This window comes from Leucopleurus acutus (assembly GCF_964270905.1).
Source record: "Leucopleurus acutus genome assembly, chromosome: 7".
Taxonomy (NCBI): domain Eukaryota; kingdom Metazoa; phylum Chordata; class Mammalia; order Artiodactyla; family Delphinidae; genus Leucopleurus; species Leucopleurus acutus.
This window is the reverse complement of record NC_139150.1, coordinates 17,368,071-17,391,821: the sequence shown is the minus strand read 5'-3', so window position 1 is coordinate 17,391,821 and position 23,751 is coordinate 17,368,071. Positions and strand designations below refer to the sequence as shown.

Sequence of the window (23,751 nt, the reverse complement as noted above, 5' to 3'; positions counted from 1 at the left end):
TCATTTCAACCAGCAAATGCTAAGCTTATTGATCAACATTTCTGAGTTTCTATTGACAGAAATAACTACAACTAGGCTGGGGGAGAGAGAAATGTGCTGACAGCCAGCAAATCATAGCCCTGATAGCAGAGTGCCTGTCTATGCCAAGGGGGACAATCATTAATTTCCTGTTCCTTCACAGTTACATTTCTTGGGCTGATTGACAAGTTCATTTTAGGGATTCATCAGGCCCTTTATAAATAAACTCCCTTCTTATGCCATGTTTCTAACTGCACCTGCCACCCAGATGATTGGCTGCCTGGGACGCACATAAACATTTCAAATTGCTAGCAATAGCTCAACATGGTAATTAAAGGAAATCTTCCCATTTCTGTATTATATAATCAAGGGGGCCCAATTCCCCGGGCTCAGTGCACAGAACTGAAGATTTCATTTATTGCTTCCCCTCCCACCCCCCACCTTTAAATAAATGATACCCAAGCATTTAGTTACAAAATCATTCGTTGGCATGCAGACCTTGAAATTAAGTCCCCTGTAAAAGCTGTGTGACTCTGAGTAGGGTACTTAACCTCTCTGAGCTTCAGTTTTCTTGCGTGAAAAATGTGGATACACTGTGAATGGCGCTGTTGCTAAAGAAGACAAGAGCATGTTTAAAGAGGGGAGACACACTTGTAATATTATCTCATTAAGTCTCATAATGAGTCAGCCCCATGATTGCTATCTCCATTTTACAGGCAAGCAAATCATGTCTCCAAGAAGGGAAGTGACCTTTTTCCAGTTGGTAGTGGCAGAGGTATGAGATCAACCTAGTTCTGCCTGACGCAGCTGCTCAAAGACAATTTCTCATTAATCTTATTAGTGATTTCACCTCTCTGCCTGCCCTAAAATTCCATTTGGTGCCAGTGGCCTTGAGGTTAGCCTAGGAAGAACTCAGCTCTCTGCTAGCCTTCACATACACAAAGCAATTCCACTCTCTCTAGAAACAATTCTGTAGGCTCCAGTCATCAGAGCAAAGTTCCTAGAATCCACACGACTGGCGTTGCTGCATCTAATGTATTTGTATTCACTGTTCAGTTTATTTTGCTAACAGTAGCCAGAGGTACCTTGATATTTGCATTAGTATACAATTTCTCTTAAAGACTGTTTATTTTTGAAAAGGTTCTGAGCAGTTCTAACTATTAACTTGGGAAGGAAAATTTCTCTGCTTAAAGACAAGGAGCCATATGCGGTGGAGCTTTGGGGCTGAGACAAGACATTTCACTTTCCCTGACAGACATTTACTGAATACCTACTGTTCAGCGGTCAGCGGTCTTCAGTCAGCCTGGTCCTCTGGCAGCTTCTGTTACAGTCGGGAAACGAACGTTAATCCCATAATGCTATGTCTCCTATGTGTCGAAAAGGGAGCGGGGCAAAATGTGCTATCTTACCCCAAACCCATGAAACAGCATCTGTGCTCCTTGCCCTCCCTTTTACAGAAGAGGAAACTGAGGCATAGCGAGGCCTGGGGACAGGCACAGTGCTCCACAGCAAGAAAGTGGAGGATCTAGAATCTGAATGCAGGCTGGGATGAGCAATATGGTACCACTTGATTGACAGCTGGGCTCTGAGCTATGAGGTGAGGTTACTCCAGCTACTTTTGTATATGTTTGATATTTTCCATATATATATATATATATATATATATATATATATATATATATATTTTAAGTGCAGGCTCTGGAACCAGACTGCCTAAGATCTTAACTGTGAAACAGAAGTAACAATATCACCCTGGACATGGGGTTGCTCTAAGCATAAAATGCATTAACACAGACAAAGCATTTAGAACTGGTCACAAAGTAAGTATTCAAGACATGTTAGCTGTTATTTTTTTTTTTTTTTTTTTTTGCACCATGTGGCAAAAAACTAGGATCTTAGTTCCCAGACCAGTGATCGAAGCCGTGCCTCCTGTAGTGGAAGCGCCTAGTCTTAACCACTAGAAATCCCTTAGCTGTTACTTACTGTAACAGCTAAGATGGAAAAGTCTGCAGTATTCAGTGTCTAGCAAGCCCTTCCCCACGTATTACTGAATATAAGGAAATTCACCACCACCTTCCTGAGAAGAGTTATTTGATTTGCCTGAAAATATAAACTTGACTTAGAACTGTAAATGAACCAGTCACATATCTAGAGTATTTCATGTATTACTTTAGTAATACCCCTACCTGTTTAAAATCTCCTATTGCACATAATAATACACTTAGAATTACTGCTCTTGCCTACTCTTTTTGAACAAAACTACTTTATTCCAACTCTTCACCTATAATTCCTGATCTAGTCTAATGTATCTTCCCCTAAGCAGTTGTTGTTTAAAAAAAATTAGTTGCAAAAATACCCTTTATGTGTGAGAAAGCCATACTCAAGGTGACAGCCTCCTTTGTCGGGTGAATTTGTGGAGTAGGTGCTGCCTTCATATACAGACATTTACGGTCAGTTACGTGGTCTAAGGGTAGACGGTTTGTTAAAGAGGCAAAGGGGAGGGGGCTAGTTAAACTGGGTGGGGTGACTGAGGGCCTGGTCTGCAGGAAGCAAAGGAGAGAAGATGGATAAAGCTATATGTCAATCCTGGTCGGGTCAGGCTATACCCTATCCAGCTCACTGACTTTCAACCAAATTTTTTTTTCTTTTTTTTTATTTTTGCGGTACGCGGGCCTCTCACTGTTGTGGCCTCTCCCGTTGCGGAGCACAGGCTCCGGACGCACAGGCTCAGCAGCCTTGGCTCATGGGCCCAGCCGCTCCGCCGCATAGTGGGATCTTCCCGGACCGGGGCACGAACCCGCGTCCCCTGCATCGGCAGGCGGACTCTCAACCACTGCGCCACCAGGGAAGCCCTCAATTTTTTTTTTTTTTATTAGAAAAGTCATACATTGCTGTTTTAAGATGTTTATAAAACACTGAAAAGTAAAAAGAAAAACAAATCCGTTAATCCCGCTGCCTCGAGAGCTACAATTGTTATCGTGCGATCTTTGATCCAAGCACAAATGCTCTTTCCCCAGACAGCCTCTTGGCTCAAATGTCACCAGCTCAATGTCATTGGATGACCACCTCATATTAGGGGTGCCAGATTTAGCAAATAAAAATTCAGGACATCAGGTAAATTTGAATTTCAAATAAACAGCCTTTTTTTTTTTTTTAAAGTATAATGTGTCCCAAATATTGCAATTGTTCATTGTTTTCCAGAAATTCATATTTTTCACTCCAGGGCAGCAACAACCAGCCATCCCTACTTCCTTACTTCAGTCAGATACTGACCAAAAGCCTCTTCCATGCAGGCTCTGCTCAGACACAGGCTAAAGGGGGATCCCAATGCCAAGACAGACATTTACCTGCCAGTTTCTAGAAAGAAAACACGTGGGCCCCCTTTCTGCCCAGGAATTGGGGATAAATTGGGCTTTACTCTTGGTTTTCAAAAGAAAATGGTAAGTAGGAACATGTGTTGAATGATCACTGATATATGAAGGTGACCAAAAGAAATATAAGTTCTTTTTAAAAATACAATGACTCGGGCTTCCCTGGTGGCGCAGTGGTTGAGAGTCCGCCTGCCGATGCAGGGGACGCGGGTTCGTGCCCCGGTCCGGGAAGATCCCACATACCGCAGAGCAGCTGGGCCCGTGAGCCATGGCCGCTGAGCCTGCGCGTCCAGAGCCTGTGCTCTGCAACGGGAGAGGCCACAGCAGTGAGAGGCCCGCGTACCGCAAAAAAAAAAAAAAAAAAAAAACCCAAAAAACAAAAAAAAAAACCCAGTAGGAGCCCAGTGCCCTGATGTGAGTGTCAGGGGTATTTTCTGTTATTCTGACAACAATATCCTCGATGCCTCCTTTTACAGGTGAGCAAACAGAAGTTCAGAGGGGGAAGGTAATTCGCCCAAAGTCTCAGTTAATCAGGGAGGAGCTGGGGTTAGGATTCGAGGTCTGTTTGAAAGGAAAACTCCTGCAGCAGTTTTGGACCTGAGGCTCCCCAGCAGTTGTTAGAATGTGAAAGCAACCAGCTTTTCAGAAGTGTTCTTGGCCACGTTATTTATTTATGGCAAAGGCATTTTGCCTCCCTGTGCATTTATGAAAGCGGCCCCGCGAGAAGGGAGTCTTTGGGCAGAGATCTCGGAGACCCAGCCCGTTCTGAAAGCAAACTTTACATCCATTTGTACTTACTAAGCAGGCAAATCTGGTCTTGACTGTCTCTGTTTTTAAAGGGGTGGGAGTGGAAACAGGGAGGGGTAGGAGAGGAGGTCAGTTAAGGCTGGACCCTGGAAGGCTCTCTGGAGTAGATGGTACCCTATCGAGGTTCTAGTAGTTTGGGCACAGTTTCCACAGAATCCAATTCTCCCGAATTAAACAGGACGGCAAATGAAGACTACACTGATTTTCTGCTCAGGTCAATAAATAAGATAAATTGACCAGAAGAGCTAAACACTGATCAGGGTGAACTGAACATCAACATTTTCTAAGAGCAGAGGGAGGAGAAACATATATATCAGAAAAATGGAGATGGTGATAGCGCGTCGGGGAAACTGCTTGGTATCCAGTGAAGGTCTGAGTTTAAGGATTAATATTTTAGTCAGGTCTTTACTATTAAAAAAAAGCAGTGGAATTAACTTATTACAATAAAACTTCATTTAGTCAGACTGATTGCTGGGAAGACTGGTTGCTTTTTTTTTTAAAGAATGTCATTGAATTAAAATGCACAGATATGCACAGCACAAAGAGCACTGCACTGAGAGTCAGAAGACCTGGGTCACTGGCTTGTGACTCGTTAAGAGCAGCGAATCATATATTATTCATTTCTTGTATCCTCTTCTGCCTGGCACAGACCCTGGCATACAGATGCAGTCTTTGAGTTCCGTGAAGAGCAGACCTTGAGACAAGGATTTGGGTGCAGGTAGTTGATTTGGGAGGTGATCCCAGGAAGCAGGTGAGGGGCTGGGAAGTGAGAGAGACAAGGGAGGGAGGAAAGCTAACAAGGGTGTGTTAATAAGTGGGTCACCATATGGGAAATGGTTGCAGTCTTGCTGGAGTCTGTCAGAGGCTGGGTAGGAGGCACCTAGAATCTTTCCACCAAGGGGCAAGGAACCTGGGGTATTTTTCCGCCAGCTTCCTGTCTGTCATTTGTTGAGGGTTGCGCGATTTTTTGAGGGTATTACTCCTACCACTGCCCCCTCCCAAGTTTCTTCTAAAGCCCGAAGGCAGAGAGAGTCAGGTGTAGCGCATACCTGAAGATGTAGGTGACCGCTGCCGAGAGCCAAGAGGAGATGGGAAGGACACAGGTAAGCAGTAAAGCTCGCTGAGCGCATGCAAGGAGGAGCTCTGGGTACTGCGACCACGGTCAAGTCCCTTAGTCTCTCTGGGCATCAGAATCTAACTTTAAAAGGAGAGGTCTGAATCTTTACATTCCCTCCAAGACTGTCAGTAACTCTGTAAACCAGATGGTCAACCCAGATCCCAGGATCAGAGACCCTTCAGGAAACTGCTTCTCACACAGATAAAAATGATCTAGAACGAGCATTCCACTCGTTAGCTTTTAAGTGTGAGCTTTTCAAGGGTGCAAACATAACACTCTTAGATATACGTGTACAAGGTGATCACCGAGGCGCTGTTTGTAACAGCAAAGCATTGGAAACAACCTAAATAACCTTCAGCCAGGGCACTGTGGAATAAAAATGGTAGATTCAAGTGCTGGAATGTTCTCCTGCAGTTAAAAGGAATGGACTGACTCTATATGTGTCAACATGGGTAGAGCTCAAAAAATATTTCTGAGGGAAAAAGCAAGATGCAGAATGTTATATATAGTATGACACCATTTAAGAAAACATGCACACATTAGAGCTTTCCTTTGGGTAGGTGACATATATGGAAAAGTATTTTTAAAGGACTGAAAAGCGACAACAAACTCATTTAAAGTTATGTTGGAAAGATTAAAACCGCGTTTACACGACTGGCTAATTTTGAGGAGAGAAACTCAGAAATAAAGAAAGGATGGGACTAGCAATGGTGAATGTGGGTGGGACAGTCAGGGTGGTTTTAGCTTTAGTGATATTGTTCTAATTGACAAAAGCAGAATCGAATCATGCGTTTTACAGTCAACTCTAAAAATGAGAAATGTCTAGTACACAGTCTGGTTATCACAGAAGACAACGTGATAATGTGGAAAGAGTTTGGAAAATGGAATCAGACCTAGTAATCCTAGCAGATAACCTCTCTGCTGAGAGTCTCTGACTCCCCAGTTGCAAAATGGACTTTGCAAAGCTGAGCGCCAAAAAGTAGTCAATAGTGTCTCCTGTCTGGGGCATAATTTACATTCACATATTATTTGTTCCCTGCACCCTGGAAAACAGGACATGCATTTTCTTGCTGTTTCTTACACTTGAAAAAAAAATCACTCCTTTAATGAATTAAAAGGTGAAGTCCCTTCCTAGTCTCCATGGAGTCAGGAAACTGATTTAATGGATTCAGAATTAATGAGTTTTTTAAAGTTTTTCTAATTGTCATAGTGTCAATCAGGGTTTTAACCGAGCAAGGTTTCAGCTGAACTGGAACACGTCCTTTGCCTTGCTTTGTGGGTATCAATGAGTATTAAAGAGGGACCACTTCACAAGGACAACACCAGCAGTGGGATCAAAGTCAAAGTGTCACTCAATGACCCTGAGTTAGAACTGCCGGGGTTAAGTCCACACAGGAGAAGCTGTCAGCGCAGGGGAGCATCTTCTGTAAGAGTGCCTTAAGCTTTCAGGACCTTGTGCTTCTACTAGGCTAGTCCTCCGCCTGGAATTCCATCTTTTCCCACAATGTTCACATGCCTACATCCTATTTTCCTTGATGTCATTTTCTCCATGTAGTCTTCATGGATACCTCCTCCCTCCACAACAATGACCATGATGCTGATGACAGCTACCATTTACAGAGCAACATTAATTACCAGGGACCATGCTGGGTTTTCATCTAATCCTCATGGCAACCCTGAGAACTAAGCATCCGTATTCCCATTTTATGGATGAAGAAACCAAGGCTCAGTGAATGTGGAAGAATGTTAACCGGGAGGGGTGGGGGTCACCATTTTCTAGGGGCTCTGCTTTTGGACACCTCTCTCCCTTATCATGTTCTTGGCTTCTGAGGGTCTACGTTTTCTTGTTATGGATTTATAGAGAGAGAACTCATTTTCAGAGATTTTCCTGAGCTGTATTCCTTGGGCTTAATCCTCAGAAACAGAAAGTTTAAACACAATCAGAGAAAAAAAAATAGAGCCCTGTGAAATGATCCATTCTTTAAGGCAGGAGATGCACCATTCATACTAGCTAATCCTACAAGATGATTGAGGAAGAGGATGGGACATCTGGCCACCAGTGCAACCCCTCAAGGCTACCCCCAGCTGGGGAGGGTAGGAGCCTCCAGCAGTTTCTAGAATAGCTTCCATCACAAAGTCCCAAGGGTGAGTCTCCAGTAGGAAAAGTCTCTCACCACCAGCCTAAGCGTTCCTTGCCTGCCCGCTCCTCCCTCTACCCCGTCTCTCCTTCCTCTTCTCCCCTCCACCCACACCTCCTTTAGGTTCTGAGGCTCTACAGGAAGCCAGTGGGAGGGGACAGTACATTTACTACACACTGTGAGGGAACCGGCAGTCCGGTTCTATTCTTTAGGGTTTCTTTGCCTTAGGCTGGCCAGGCGGTAAAACTATTTACTACATCAAATGAAGATTTTTCTTGTGGATTTCTTGAAAACCATGATAGAAGTGTGAAAAAATGTGTCCAAGGTCAAACGTAGTGGCTATAATTTGCAAGTTCTGAATCCCAAACCCTCTTCTGGTTACTGATATTGTGTGTGTGTGTGTGTGTGCGTGTGCGTGTGTGTGTGCGTGTGCTTAAAGTTGCATTATTCCTATAGCAATTCTTACTTTAGCTCCCCTTACATGACTGCTACTGATGTACCTGAATCACCTTGAGAGCAAGACCCAGCTTGGATTCATCTCTGCATCTTCCAACAGCTCAGCATCATAGAATAAGTGCCCATAAATGATTGTAGGAACAAATGGGAGAGTCAGGGACAACCTCCGGGTGCTGACTCTTAAGCGTTCCTGCACAGGACATCTCAGAGCAGACAGCGATGTGGATGGGGCAGCACTGTCCCAGCAAAGGGCAGCCTCTGCAGGACCTCAAAGGTGAGGAGACTGCAGGCAGGAGGCCAGAAAGGCCAGAGCAGCCTGGCAAACTGGTTTGGGACAGGCAGCTCCAAGTCACGCAGATAACTGAGACCTGGCTGCTTTGATGATCTCCTCCTTGGAGGAAGGTCACTGAAATAAGATCAGCTTTTCCCAAATTGTTCCAAGGAAGCATGCTAATGGAGAAACTTCCTGGAGTCAAATATATTTGAGAAATGATGTGCTGAACTAAGTTAAACAAGGTCTTTACTTCAGGACTTTTCAGAGGAAGTGCACGTTGTAAATATTCAGAGGGGAAAAAAATAAAGGCGGCCTTTTCCCCATTGATACACCACAGAAACCACAGTCCCAGAGCATTGTATAGGGCTACCATTCCCCAGGAAGTGGGTAGGACACTGCACCCAACTGCTTAAAGTACAAGTTGTGGGGAACAAAAAAGAGTCCAATGAAATTATCGGAAAGAATAAGAATCGTTTCTCAAGAAAGGGGGCTCAGGGTGAGCCAAGACAAGAAGCCCACCTTCTTCCCTCTGCAAAGACTAGCCAATGTCACAGGACAGATAAGGGTGTGCTGTGGAATCGTGCTTGACACCTACCTTTCTCTCTCTCTCTCTTTTTTTTTTTTTTTTTTTTTTGAGGAACAAGAGCCCGGTTTTTGTATTTGATCATTTCTTGCACTGGAAGTGCCCCTCAGTGGCATCCCTGGCCTGAGCCTCTTTGCCATAGTCCTTAACCACCGCGCAACTGCAGCCAGCCACTTGATGGGGTCTCCCCCGCTGTCACTTTTTTTTTTTTTTTTTTGCGGTACGCGGGCCTCTCACTGTTGTGGCCTCTCCCGCTGCAGAGCACAGGCTCCGGACGCGCAGGCTCAGCGGCCATGGCTCACAGCCCAGACGCTCCGCGGCATGTGGGATCTTCCCGGACCGGGGCACGAATCCGTGTCCCCTGCATCGGCAGGCGGACTCCCAACCACTGCGCCACCAGGGAAGCCCCCCTCCGTCACTTTTACAGAGGCCTACCCGTTCCCCTAGTTTCTTGCGGTCATCAATCTTAATCAGGTGGATTTGGTGCTCGGCACAAAGGGCCTCCACCAACTTGACACATATAGGCTCATCGCAGTTGGATGCAAGCACACAGAGATGCGCTTGGCGCTTGTCTAAGGCTCTGGCAGCTTCCCGAATTCCACGTGCTAGGCCATCGTGGATGACGGCGGTCTTCAGCACCTCTTGCAGCGCAGTATTAACGTCCATTACACCTCCGGCAGCAATGCCTTCCTCGGCCAGGGCGGTGGGTTACGGGTGGAGCTGAATCTTGAGTGCACCCAGCCTCCGCCTCCGCGCAACTCCACGGCGGCAGGGGAAGATCCCTTTCTCTCTTTAAGGAGATATGAACTTCAAAATGCTTCCTGAATCTAAACCCGGCCCAGGCCACCATCACCTCTCACCTGGATTACTGCAGTAGTCTTCTACTTGTCCTCCTCACCTGCGACCTCCCTCCCCTACAGTCTGTTCTCAACAAAGCAGCCACAGTGTTCCCTTTGAAAATTTGGTTAGATCGTGTTTCTCTTTTTTTCAGGATCCTCCAATAGCTTTCCATTTCTTTCAGAGTAAAAGTTAAAGTTCTTCTATGACCTGACCACCTACTGCTCCTTTCACATCCCCTCTTACAGCTCTTCTCACTTCCTACACTGATCTCACCATTCTTCAAATACCTCAGGCATTCTGTGCCTCGGGGCCTTTGCACTGGTAGTTCCTTCTGGGAATGTTCTTTCCCCAGATATATACACACTCATTCTCTCTTCTCATTTCACTTTATTGTTCAAATGACATATTCTTGGGAAAACCTCTCTGATTATGTTATTTAAAATTGCTACTCTCTTATCATATGACCCAGCAATGCCACTACTGGGCATATACCCAGAGAAAACTATAATTCAAAAAGACACATGCACTCCAGTGTTCACTGCAGCACTATTTACAATAGCCACATCATGGAAGCAACCTAAAGCCCATCGACAGATGAATGGATAAAGAACACATGGCACATATATACAATGGAATATTACTCAGCCATAAAAAGGAACAAAATTGGGTCACTTACAGTGATGTGGATGAACCTAGAGTCTGTCATACAGAGTGAAGTAAGTCAGAAAGAGAAAAACAAATATCATGTATTAACGCATATAAATGGAATCTAGAAAAATGGTACAGATGAACCGGTTTGCAGGGCAGAAATAGAGACACAGATGTAGAGAACAAACGTATGGACACCAAGGGGGGTGGGGGGGTGATGGTGGTGGGATGAATTGGGAGATTGGGATTGACATATATACACTAATATGTATAGAACAGGTAACTAATAAGAATTTGCTATCTAAAAAAAATTGCTACTCTCATCCCACACTCCAGACCCCCTTATCCTGCTCTTCTTTAAACAGCACTTATCACCTCTAACTTACTACATGCTTTATTTATTTGCCATGTTATTGTCTGTCTCCCCCCACCCCCCGACCCCTCTCTGCTTGTATATAAGGTCCGTGATGGCAGGGGTCTTTGTTTTCTTTTCTGGAGTATACTTAGCATCTAGAGCAGTGCCTAGTAAATAGTAAATATTTGTGATAGATTGTATTTTCCAAAGATAGCCACAACACTATCTCCCATCCCACACGCACTTCTTCCAAGGTGACCTTGGCACTCTTTTCATTGAATGCTAGGCTTTCTATCTCTTTTCCTTGAAACTGGCTTGATGTGGACGACTGCGTCAACCAATAAAGTACAGTAGAAATGATGCTCTGTGACGTCCAGGGTTAGGTCATAAAATGCCATCCCATGCACCTTGCTCTCTTGGAACTCGACCACCATACTGTGTGGGAACCCAAGCAGTCCATGGAGAGGCCCAGTTGAAGTTACTGGGTCCCTCAACCTGCAGCCCCATCTGAGCTCCCAGCTGGCAGCGAGCACCAACTTGAATGCCATCTTGAAAGTGGAGCTCCTCTCGCACTAGGTGAACCACTCCAGCTGACTTGCATAGAATGGCTGACTCACTCGCACTGAACCTTGCCCAGTTATATATAGGTTAATGAACAAAATAACTGATCAGGACAACAGTGTCGCCTCAGCCAGACCACCAGGACTAAACGGGAATTCTACAGTCAGGGATTTCCTGGTAGCATTGAAATCACTCCTCAGAGGCAGGTCGGATGTCAGGGCACTGGTGTGAGAGGCCCAGGCTTGGCAATATCCCGACCTCCATGCCAAGCCCACCTCTTCCTCTTCCTGGACAGGAGACAAATTCCCTCTCTGGGCCTCAGGTTCCTTGTGAGAAGGGTTAAATGAGATGACACAGTTAGAGAGTTCAGATCAGGGTGTGGTATGGGACAGTCACAAGACAAGTTTGATATTCTTTTCCTTCCATGCAGAGGTCTGGAGCCCAAAGGAAATAAGTCTCGAAAGCCTCTTTGCTTGCATGACCAGGCAGGTGTCCCTGTGGATGGGCTCACCGGGGACGGGCATGGCTGACAGTCAAGAAGGGACAGGCTCTCACCTACCTCCGGGCCTCTGCCAGGAACACTGTTCGCCACCCTCCCTCCCTCTGCTTTTGGCTTCACTAGTGCCTGCTAATTGTTTGAGTCTCAGTAATTAATTATTAATTGCATCTAGAAGCCCCCATCAGCCTCCCATGGGTGGGATTTCTGCTGCGTGCCCCAGGGCACCCATCCCTCTACCACCCTGGCCAGCATCACACCAGAAGGTGAGTGCCTTCCAGCCCTCTCCTTCGCCTGCACGAGGTGAGGACAGGCACAGGGATTCTCGTGCCTTTGCTGAAGCTCCAGTGTCTACCACAGGGCCTGGCATACATAACAAGGATGTGAATAACAGGGGGAAATCTGTGTCTCTCCAGGACACAGGAGCACCAAGGGTTAAGGCTGAATGAGGCTTCTATGTTGTAGGGGCAGGTACTCTTATGTGGCCGTATGATGGTTTCTTCTTAGGACCCTGAGAGTCTGGGATATAACCAAGAGGTGATAGGTGGGACAGCATGACTCTACTCAGACACTGGTTAGGGGGTGAGGCTGTTCATCTCCAAGAGGCCAGACCATGCTGTGGTTGAGACCTCATCCTGGGGGGTCAGACTGCCTGCTCCTCCATCTTGGCTATGTCACTTACTAGCTGTAGACCTCCAACAAGTTACTTAAGCTCTCTGGGCCTCAGTTTCCTCATCTGTAAAATGGGAATAATGACATCACCTACCCCAGGCATTGGAATTGCAGAGATTTCACCAATTAATATGTGTAAAGCACTCAGAACAGGGTCTGGCATAGTTTAAGTGCTAAGGAGTGTCTGTTATCAATCTGCCTGTTGAGTAGGATCTATATCCGTTCTCTACAGCAGAAAGGTCTGGGCCTCTTCCATCTCTTCAAAAATTCACATAACAAACAGGATTATAAAAATAAACTCGAGATCCAGGCCGTGTGATGAACATCTTTCAGTCCTCCAGTGCTTTTCTGGGACTAAATGCTCCAGAACTCAATTTGGAGGTAATGTCAGAGCTCCGTGTTTGCAGTGAGACTACGAGGCCCGAGCCAAACGTCTCCAGCACTGTCCTCCAAGATAACTCTCGCCCAGCCCTCTAGAGACCCCTCTACGCCCTCTTTTTGCAAAAAATGGGGAGCAAGCCCAGCCTTCGGAAACCTTCCCCATCTTGGAAGCCACCTAACACCACCTCCTTCCTTGGAGTCCGGAAACCTTCCCCATCTTGGAAGCCACCTAACACCACCTCCTTCCTTGGAGTCCGGAAACCTTCCCCATCTTGGAAGCCACCTAACACCACCTCCTTCCTTGGAGTCCGGAAACCTTCCCCATCTTGGAAGCCACCTAACACCACCTCCTTCCTCGGAGTCCGGGTTATTTCAGGAGACTAAAAAGACCACCCAGGGAGCTAATCTTTGGGCTTCACTTCTGGGGGAGGGGGTGTGGGTAGGTGGGAGAGACAGATTTTTCTTGTACAGCAGAGTGCGTGTTCCTTTTTGAAAAGTCCTAGCAGAAATAAATGCACAACTTATTGTGGGCTGCGAAGAGCCACCAGCAGGAGCTGGAGTGACACAAAAGGGGCGTTTGTGCCGGCACAAAACATTTAGCACTTTACCAAGACGTGCACAGCATATAAAAGGAGACGAAGCCTCCGTGAATCCACCAGGCAAGTGACGCGCCCTGAATGCTGGATGGCCCCTCACGCACCCCAACACACAGTCTTTCTCCTCTCCCGGGGGCCCCTGCCTCCTCTCGTGTGGAAGGGAACTCTGCGTGAGTGCAGGTGTGCAAGGCCAGGCCTCCCACTCAGGTGCTCGCCTTGTCTTCCTAAGCAGACCTGCCCACCCCCACGTTCAAGAGGACAGCTGGAAACCCGGGCATAATGAGATGAAGCATTAGAAAGTTATACATTAAAGTAAGACACTCAATAAATGTGTTTTATCCTACTCAACTGACAAGTATACAGGTGTCCCCCGCTTTTCAAAAGTTCGCTTTACGCCAGTTCGCTTTTACGAAAGACCCACATTCGTACCTCTTTTCAGTAATCGAAAGAAATCCGAAGAGAATTTTCATTTTTGCAAAAGGCGAAAAGGAAAAACAGCGTTCAGTGTTTGTTTTGCAGGGAGCCTTCTAGAAGCAGCTCGCACCCTGAGCAGTGAGACAGGCACCACCAAGCTCCTTATGTTGGAACTACGCTCAGCATCTCAGCATCAAGCCGCCAGAGCTTTGAACTGTGTCTGTGATTTACTCTGTGCATCCGTTAGCAACATGTGTCCTAAGGTGATCGCTTCTTCACTTTACACCATTTCAGCTTATGAAAGGTTTCATAGGAATGCTCTACTTTTGGACAGCAGGGGAGACCTGTGCCTTCATAACAACCTGGGAGGTGAGGCTCAAATTCAGCTTCCTTGGAAGAGGAGGTGGTACCTCACCATTCACAATGGCCAGAACACCAGAGGCATGGGCAAGGGAACGTGGAACTGAGTGTGTGCCCAATCTTCTTTGCTTTAAGGGTCTAGGAATCACACGTCCTCATGAGGAGACATGCAGGAAATACTATCTGCCCTTGAACTTAAACCTGTCTCTCTAGAGCTTTCTTTCATCCTTTACAGCTTTTCACTCCCATCCATCACAGGCACACAGAAAAAGCAGATCTCTGTTCTCCACTGACCAGCCAACCCTCAGATGTCGGCCAAAGTCCAGGGGACACCTCCTGTATGGCTGGCTCTGCTCGGAGGCTGGGGATAACCAGGGGAGGCTGCAGGGACCCTGCCCCCACAGAGCTCACAGGCGACACAAGGAGACGGCCTGCCAGGCCCACGTGAGCTAACTCAATAACACACATGATAAGGATAAAAGTGAATGATGTGTAAAGCAGACACATCTAGGAGCAAATCCTGGGATGTCAGCCTACAAAGGGACAAAAGGAAGCTTTTTGTTCAATGTTAAAAAAAAAAAAAAACTAGCAGCAAAACATTCTATTCAAACTATAATTTTTCCAGGATCTGGGTACAGAAAACTGAAGAAAGCAGAGCTGCTCTCTTGGATTGAAGCAGGTGGGGGCAGGACATGGATGCGTCCAGACTCTTCCCTCTCTTTTCTCTCTGGTGAGCAGAGGACCTCAGTTGCCTCTCCACCTTACAATATCAGGTGTCTGGGCAGCCCCATCCTTAATACTGTTGCTCTAGTACAACCTCTTCACTTACAGGAAGAATGATTGGCTTGCATGCCCATCCCTCCCCCATGCCCCCCTCCCCGCACCACCACCCCTTCCCGCCATAGACTGTCAGCTTCTAGGAGATGCACCTTGGACCTTGTTCCTTTTTATACACCAGAGTCTGGCATATAGTGGTCGCTTAGGGAGTGTGGTTGAAATGGATCAAAGGAGAGATGCCAGCACAGAATCCGAATGTGGAGGGTCTTATGTGAGGTCATTCAGTTAGTGGGATGCTTGAAATTCTTTTTAGAAAAGTAAGGAAAATCTTGAGAAAGAAAAACAGACCTGGAGGAATCAGGCTCCCTGACATCAGACTATACTACAAAGCTACAGTAATCAAGACAGTATGGTATTGGCACAAAAGCAGAAATATGGATCAATGGAACAGGGTAGAAAGCCCAGAGATAAACCCACACACATATGGTCACCTTATCTTTGATAAAGGAGGCAAGAATATAGAGTGGAGAAAAGACAGCCTCTTCAATAAGTGGTGCTAGGAAAACTGGACAGCTACATGTAAAAGAACGAAATTAGAACACTCCCTAACACCATACACAAAAATAAACTCAAAATGGATTAAAGACCTAAATGTAAGGCCAGACACTATCAAACTCTTAGAGGAAAACATAGGCAGAAAACCCTATGACATAAATCACAGCAAGATCCTTTTTGACCCACCTCCCAGAGAAATGGAAATAAAAACAAAAATAAACAAATGGGACCTAATGAAACTTCAAAGCTTTTGCACAGCAAAGGAAACCATAAACAAGACGAAAAGACAACTCTCAGAATGGGAGAAAATATTTGCAAATGAAGCAACTGACAAAAGACTAATCTCCAAAATTTACAAGCAGCTCATGCAGTTCAATATCAAAAAACAAACAGCCCAATCCAAAAATGCGCAGAAGACCTAAATACACATTTCTCCAAAGAAGATACACAGATTGCCAACAAATACATGAAAGAATGCTCAACAACATTAATCATTAGAGAAATGCAAATCAAAACTACAACGAGATATCATCTCACACCAGTCAGAATGGCCATCATCAAAAAATCTACAAACAATAAATGCTGGAGAGGGTGTGGAGAAAAGGGAACCCTCTTGCACTGTTGGTGGGAATGCAAATTGATACAGCCACTATGGAGAACAGTACGGAGGTTCCTTAAAAAACTAAAAATAGAACTACCATACGACCCAGCAATCCCACTACTGGGCACATACCCTGAGAAAACTATAATTCAAAAAGAGTCATGTACCACAATGTTCATTGCAACTCTATTTATAATAGCCAGGACATGGAAGCAACCTAAGTGTCCATTGACAGATGAATGGATAAAGAAGATGAGGCACATATATACAATGGAATATTACTCAGCCATGAAAAGGAACAAAATTGGGTCATTTATAGTGATATGGATGAACCTAGAGTCTGTCATACAGAGTGAAGTAAGTCAGAAAGAGAAAAACAAATACCGTATGCTAACACCTATATATGGAACCTAAAAAGCAAACAAAAAAATATGGTCATGAAGAACCTAGGGGCAAGACGGGAATAAAAATGCAGACCTACTAGAGAATGGACTTGGGGAGGGGGAAGGGCAAGCTGGGACAAAGTGAGAGAGTGGCATGGACATATATACACTACCAAGTGTAAAATAGATAGCTAGTGGGAAGCAGCCGCATAGCACAGGGAGATCAGCTCAGTGTTTTGTGACCACCTAGAGGGGTGGGATAGGGAGGGTGGGAGGGAGCGAGACGCAAGAGGGAAGAGATATGGGGATATATGTATATGTATAACTGATTCATTTTGTTATAAAGCAGAAACTAACATACCATTTTAAAGCAATTATACTCCAATTAAGATGTTAAAAAAAAAGTAACAAAAAAATATAGGTGAGAATTCTCAGGAAAGACAGAAACTGGAGAGAAAAAAGGATCAGTAAGAAGCTAAAAATACCTTCAAGTGAGAGCCTTATTATCATATCAATAAATATAACAATATCTATAAGCCTGAAAATTTCTCTGCTTGGTATTTTTCTATTTCATTTCTCTGTTAGCGTTTCTTCATTAATCTTCTTACTGACTTCTAGTAACAAGTGCTAACAATTACTAAACAACTATTAAATATTGTTTACATTCTTTAAGAGCATTGCTTGCATTTTCTCATCTAACACTCAGAACAACCCTTTCAGCTGTACTATGATTCCCTTTACATAAATGAGAAAATTGAGAACTCAGAGAGGTTAAGAGGCTTGTTCACGATCATTCGGCCGCGAAGTGGAGAAATGTGCCTTGGAACCCGGGGTATGCATTCACTGACTGTTTCATAAGAGTAGGTGATAAATTCAGTAATTTGAGGACCAGTGCCCTTCTCCTTGGCCCTGTGGTCACACAGCTGGGTAATGTATTGCTCTCACTGCCGCTCAGAGCCTGGAGGTTGGAGTTACCTAAGTTCCAGGCTTTCTTTGGGGCCCAAAAGATACCTCAGCCTTTAGTCTGGGTCCCTAAGAGCACCAGAGAGTGGGCTGCAGCCCCACACAAAGGTCTCTGGGCAGGCTCCAAGTAGTGACAGCGCGCCCAAAGCCCACACCCAAGAAAATCTTCCAACCTCTGTTTGGGAGTGTGTGCTTCGTCTAGAAAAGCCGGCCTGCCTTCACAGACTTTCCCACTGGTGTTACACACGGCTAAATAGGGGCCGTATTTCACCCTAGAAATGGCCGCATTTCAGGAGCAGAGTGTGATTCAGAAAGACGGATGGTGGGCAATACCCTTTACCAACACCTGTACTGTGTGCAGGGATCTATTTGGCGGAAAGGAGTTTTGTAAGAGTAAGACCAGTACCATTTGAACTAGAAAACAAAATGTGGTGGAGGTGGTGAGGAATGGCAGGGGAGGGAAGAAGGAGGGTGACACCGAGGTGAAGAGGTAGGCACTACAGAAAAATGCTGGGCTGCAGAAGGAGCTTCATCCCTGGGTCCAGAGGACTGGGTCCTTAAGCCCCAGCTCTGCCACGAACTGACACAGAAGGTTGGGGCAAGCCTTCCCCTCGCTGGCCTCAGTTTCCCCATCAAACCCCTCAGAGGTCTTGTCTTGCTCAGATACCCAAGGCTGTAGGAGGCACTGTCTGGAGGCGACCACACCCAACGACAGACGAGGCTGATCTCAGCCTCGAGGACATCGGAACTGAGTACTTAGCCACGTGATGATGGCATCAGCCCCACCCCCACCCCTCCTTTACTGAGAGGCAGGGACCTCTGGCTGTGGAACTTCAAAACTGCAGCATGAAGGTGTGCAGGCTGAGGCGTGCGGGATCAGGGAACGGACACTGGCTATGGGGCTGGATGGACCTTCGTCCCAGTGTTTCTACAGATCATGTGGGTTAATGAATTTGCCTTTCTTTGTTTTTTGTGGCCTCGCCTCACAGCATGTCGGGTCTTAGTTCCCCGACCAGGGATCGGACCTGTGCCCCCTGCAGTGGAAGCATGGAGGCCAAACCACTGGACTACCGGGGAATTCCCTAGGTTAATAAATTTGGAGTTAACAACTTCAAAAAGGGAAAGAAAGATGAAAGGCATTAGGATAAGACAAAAAGAGACTTTAGAGTTAAGTGGACTAGGGGAGGGGTACCCACCCCTACACTTGTTTGCTTTGTAAGCTCAGGAAAGTCGCAGTTCGCCAAGCCGGCCTTTTTCCTCTTTCCTCGTCTGGAAGATGGGGATAAAGACCACCCCACAGAGCTATTACGAATATTAAATGGATTAACGGTTTGTAAATTCTTAGCACCGACATAAAAATAAATGAGTTTTTGTTGTAATAGTAAATGGGAGTGTTTTCTTCATTTCACTTTCAGATTTTTCATCCTTAGTGTATAGGAATGCAAGAGATTTCTGTGCATTAATTCTGTATCCTGCTACTTTACCAAATTCATTGATTAGCTCTAGTAGTTTTCTGGTAGCATCTTTAGGATTCTCTGTGTAGAGTATCATGTCACCTGCAAACAGTGACAGCTTTACTTCTTTTTTTCCGATCTGGATTCCTTTTATTTCTTTTTCTTCTCTGACTGCTATGGCAAAAACTTCCAAAACTATGCTGAATGATAGTGGTGAAAGTGGGCAACCTTGTCCTGTTCCTGATCTTAGTGGAAATGGTTTCAGTTTTTCACCATTGAGGACGATGTTGGTTGGCTGTGGGTTTGTCATATATGGCCTTTATTATGTTGAGGTGAGTTCCCTCTATGCCTACATTCTGGAGGGTTTTTATCATAAATCGGTATTGAATTTTGCTGAAAGCTTTCTCTGCATCTGTTGAGATGATCATATGGTTTTTCTCCTTCAATTTGTTAATATGGTTTATCACATTGATTGATTTGCATATATTGAAGAATCCTTGCATTCCTGGGATAAATCCCACTTGATCATGGTGTATGATCCTTTTAATGTGTTGTTGGATTCTGTTTGCTAGTATTTTGTTGAGGATTTTTAGAGAAATGGAAATAAAAATAAAAATAAACAAATGGCACCTAATGAAACTTAAAAGCTTTTGCACAGCAAAGGAAACCATAAACAAGACAAAAAGACAACTCTCAGAATGGGAGAAAATATTTGCAAATGAAGCAACTGACAAAGGATTAATCTCCAAAATTTACAAGCAGCTCATGCAGCTCAATATCAAAAAACAAACAACCCAATCCAAAAATGGGCAGAAGACCTAAATAGACATTTCTCCAAAGAAGATATACAGATTGCCAACAAACACATGAAAGGATGCTCAACATCACTAATCATTAGAGAAATGCAAATCAAAACTACAATGAGGTATCACCTCACACCAGTCAGAATGGCCATCATCAAAAAATCTACAAACAATAAATGCTGGAGAGGGTGTGGAGAAAGGGAACCCTCATACATTGTTGGTGGGAATGTAAATTGATACAGCCACTATGGAGAACAGTATGGAGGTTCCTTAAAAAACTAAAAATAGAACTACCATACAACCCAGCAATTCCACTACTGGGCATATACCCTGAGAAAACCATAATTCAAAAAGAGTCATGCAGCACAATGTTCATTGCAGCACTGTTTACAATAGCCAGGGCACGGAAGCAACCTAAGTGTCCACTGACAGATGAATGGATAAAGAAGATGTGGCACATATATACAATGGAATATTACTCAGCCATAAAAAGAAACTAAATTGAGTTATTTGTAGTGAGGTGGATGGACCTAGAGTCTGTCATACAGAGTGAAGTGAGTCAGAAAGAGAAAAACAAATACCGTATGTTAACACATATATATGGAATCTAAGAAAAAAAAAAAAAGGTCAAGAAGAACCTAGGGGCAAGACGGGAATAAAGATGCAGACCTACTAGAAAATGGACTTGAGGATATGGGGAGGGGGAAGGGTAAGCTGTGACAAAGCGAGAGAGTGGCATGGACATATATACACTACCAAACGTGAAATAGATAGCTAGTGGGAAGCAGCAGCATAGCACAGGGAGATCAGCTCCGTGCTTTCTGACCACCTGGATGGGTGGGATAGGGAGGGTGGGAGGGAGGGAGACACAAGAGGGAGGAGATATGGGAACATATGTATTATATGTATAATTGATTCACTTTGTTATAAAGCAGAAACTAACACACCATTGTAAAGCAATTATACGCCAATAAAAACGTTAAAAAAATAAAATAAAATAAATGACTTGATAAACAGAGGCTATCACCTACATACTCCTCCTCCCCGTTAAAAACATCATCATCGTCATCACCGTCGCCATCCTCAGCCTGGATAAGGAAGCTTTCTCTTTTTATTTTGGTGGTTTCACTTCTCTAAAGGCTCTCGCAGAGCAGACGGAGAGCCCTGTTCTTTGTGGCCCCATAGGGAAGCTAGGATCAACAGGACGTGGGGAAAAGGCACCGTGTAACTAGCACACACTTGGCACACTCTGTTCTGCTTGTTCAAAGGAGCCACTGTTTCTTGTTTTAGCGGCTGGGTATATAGAACTGAAAACAACATAATCATATCATGTGTAATATTATACATGCATTACACATTAATAACATATGCATGTACAAAGTGGATTCAAGAGACCTGAGTGAAGTAATGGAACCAGACACAAACATCTGGGAGATGTGTACTCTACACATAGGGAATAGTGAGGCCAAAAGCTTGGAGTGCTAGAAGGAGAACAAGCAGGCCAGGGATGGAGGGAGGGAGTGAGGGCGTGGTAGGAAATAGCAGAAGTCGGCAGAGGCCAGCTCAGAAAGGGTTGATAGTGGAAAGGATGTTGGATTCATTCTAAGTATGCTTAGATGGTTAATGTCATCGGGGGTGGCATTGGAGCAGGGTGTGGTATGACATGATTTTTATTTTAAATGATAATTTCAGCTGTTATGTGGAAAATGGACTTGGTGGGGATGAGCAAGGCGGGGGAGCAGAGACCAGTCTTGAGGCTCTGCCGTGTCCCAGGTGAAGGGTGATACTGGCTTGAACTCGGAGGTCAACTGAGGGTGTTGAAACAGTTTTGAATAATGGATATATTTTCAAGGTGGGTATATTTTAAGGTAGATGTACTTTCAAGGTATATTCTCAAAACAGGATCTGCTGACAGTTTGGACGTGGACATGAGAGGCAGAACTACTCAAGGATAACTCCAAGTGTTTGCGCCTGAGTAATAGGGCACGTGGGCGTCGGTGCCTTTTCCAGGATGGGCCAGACTGTGGGAAGAGCAGGTGGAGGACATAATGAGTTCGGTTCCAGACAGTCAACGTTTGAGATGCCCATTAACCATTCAAATGGAGGCATTTATGAGGCTGGGGCTGAGCTATGTGGCATTTAAAACCAGGGCGCTGAATGAAATCAGTGTGGGAGGGAGAAGTTGAGGAGTGTGCTGGGTGACCTCTAACATTTAGAGGTCGGGAAGCAGGGAGGATCCAGGAGAGGCCAGTGAGTCAGAGCTGCCTATGAGAATCAGGAGAGAGTGTTGTCTTAGAGTAAAGAAGATGTTTCTGGCAGGAAGGAGTGACTAGCTATGTTACACAAAAGGGTCCAGGAAATAGAGCCTGAGAATTGGTCATTGAAATTTGGCAAGACGAAGGTCACTTGGGGACATTGACAATGAGATTTGAGTGTGTTGCTGGGAGGGAAGGGGTGGGGTGAGAGACCAGTGGAAGCGGATTCAAGAGAGACGGAAGGTGAGACACTGGAGGTGGTGAATACAGGTAACTCTTTAGAGGGGTTGTGCTATAAAAAGAGGGCAGAGAATTGGAGTGGAGCCCAATTCCCATGGAGGGGTTAAGGAAAGGGTTTGGTCTTGTTTTGTAAAATGAGAGATCTGAAAACACGTTTATATCGATGGACATGATCCAGGAGAGCGGAGAAACTGCAAAGGCAAAGCCTACAATGGCGGAAAGGGAGCCCAGTGCCTGAGTTCAGGGACAGTCCAAATTCTGTGGGACCTGCGCTGATGCAATCCAAAGAGGCTTCTTTTGAGAAAAAGAATTCAAAAGCATGAATTCAAAATCAGTTATGGACATGAATATTTACTTAGTCCGAGAAGAGAAATCATAGCAAATCAACAACACTTTAAAGATGCACGTATCTTTCTTCTGAGACTTCTTTAGGCCGGGATTTCTCAGTCTGCACAAGATTGACATTTTGGGCCAGATAATTCTTTGTTGGAGGGGGCTGTCCTGTGCACTGTAGGATGTTTAGCAGAATCTCTGGTGTGTACCCTCTAGATGCCAGTAGCAGCCATCCCCCAAGTTTGACAACTCACGATGTCTGAGACATTGCCCTCCACCACCTTGAGAACCATATGCTTTACATAATTTACCTGAAATGCTTACATACAACGGTACGTATACATGTCACAATCTCCACCTCAAATATCTACAAGCCCTAGAAACCTCTAGCACTGACAGGCGCCAGGCAAATAAAGGTCTCTGAAGCTTGGGCTCCCTTTGCTTCTGATAAACCCACCTCTGCTTGAGTTGAGGGCTTGCACTTAGATTGGAGCAGGGAGAACACCCATCATAAAAGAAGGCAAATACATCCTTTATCCGGATTCACCAATTTGTAACATCTTGACACATTTGTTTTCTTCCTCCCTCTCTCTCTCTCTCTCTCCCACACACACATATTGTGATCTATTTTCCTGAGCTATTACAATAGTTTTCAGACATCATGCCTCTTCACCCTTAATGTTTCACTGTGTATTTCCTAAAAACAAGAATAGCCTCAGAATAGTTGTCAACTTCAGGAAATTGCACATAGATATGATACTTTTATCATATCTAACTTCCATACTCTAGTGTTTTTCAATTGACCCAGTTATGTCCTTTATAATTGTCTTTTCCATTTTCCATCCAGTACAGGTGAAACAGGAGGGATGGGGGCAGGGCACAACCTCTGAAAGAATGACATAGCCCGAAGACATGACATAAACTGATTAGAACAAAATGGGTCCAAGATGGCGGACAAATCGGACAAGTTGACTTCCACTAGACCTTGAGCCTCAGTATATGCTCGCTGTAACACATCAGCAAGTTGAATGACACATCCACAGGAGCCATGACAGGTCCAAGGCCGACCATAAGGATCAAAAAGTGGGCGGTGGCCCAACTCCTGGAAATCCCCGCCCCTTCCTGAAATAGCTGGAATACTCCTCCCACTCATTAGCCTATGAAATGACCCACCCCTATAAAAACTGACAACCCCATACCCTGGTGCCTTTCTCACCTTCTGAGATGGCCCACACTCTGTCTGGGGAGTGTGTTTCTCTCTAAATAAATCCACTTCTTACCTATCACTGTCTCTCACTGA

At 45.0% G+C, this 23,751-nt stretch overlaps 1 protein-coding gene across 4 annotated transcripts in view; it reads right to left on the bottom strand.

Moving 5' to 3' along the window:
- Positions 1 to 23,751, bottom strand: part of ASTN2 (astrotactin 2) — a gene marked incomplete at both ends in the record, with an annotated part of 917,251 nt that overhangs the window by 377,902 nt on the left and 515,598 nt on the right. The gene's annotated exons all lie outside the window — the stretch shown is intronic.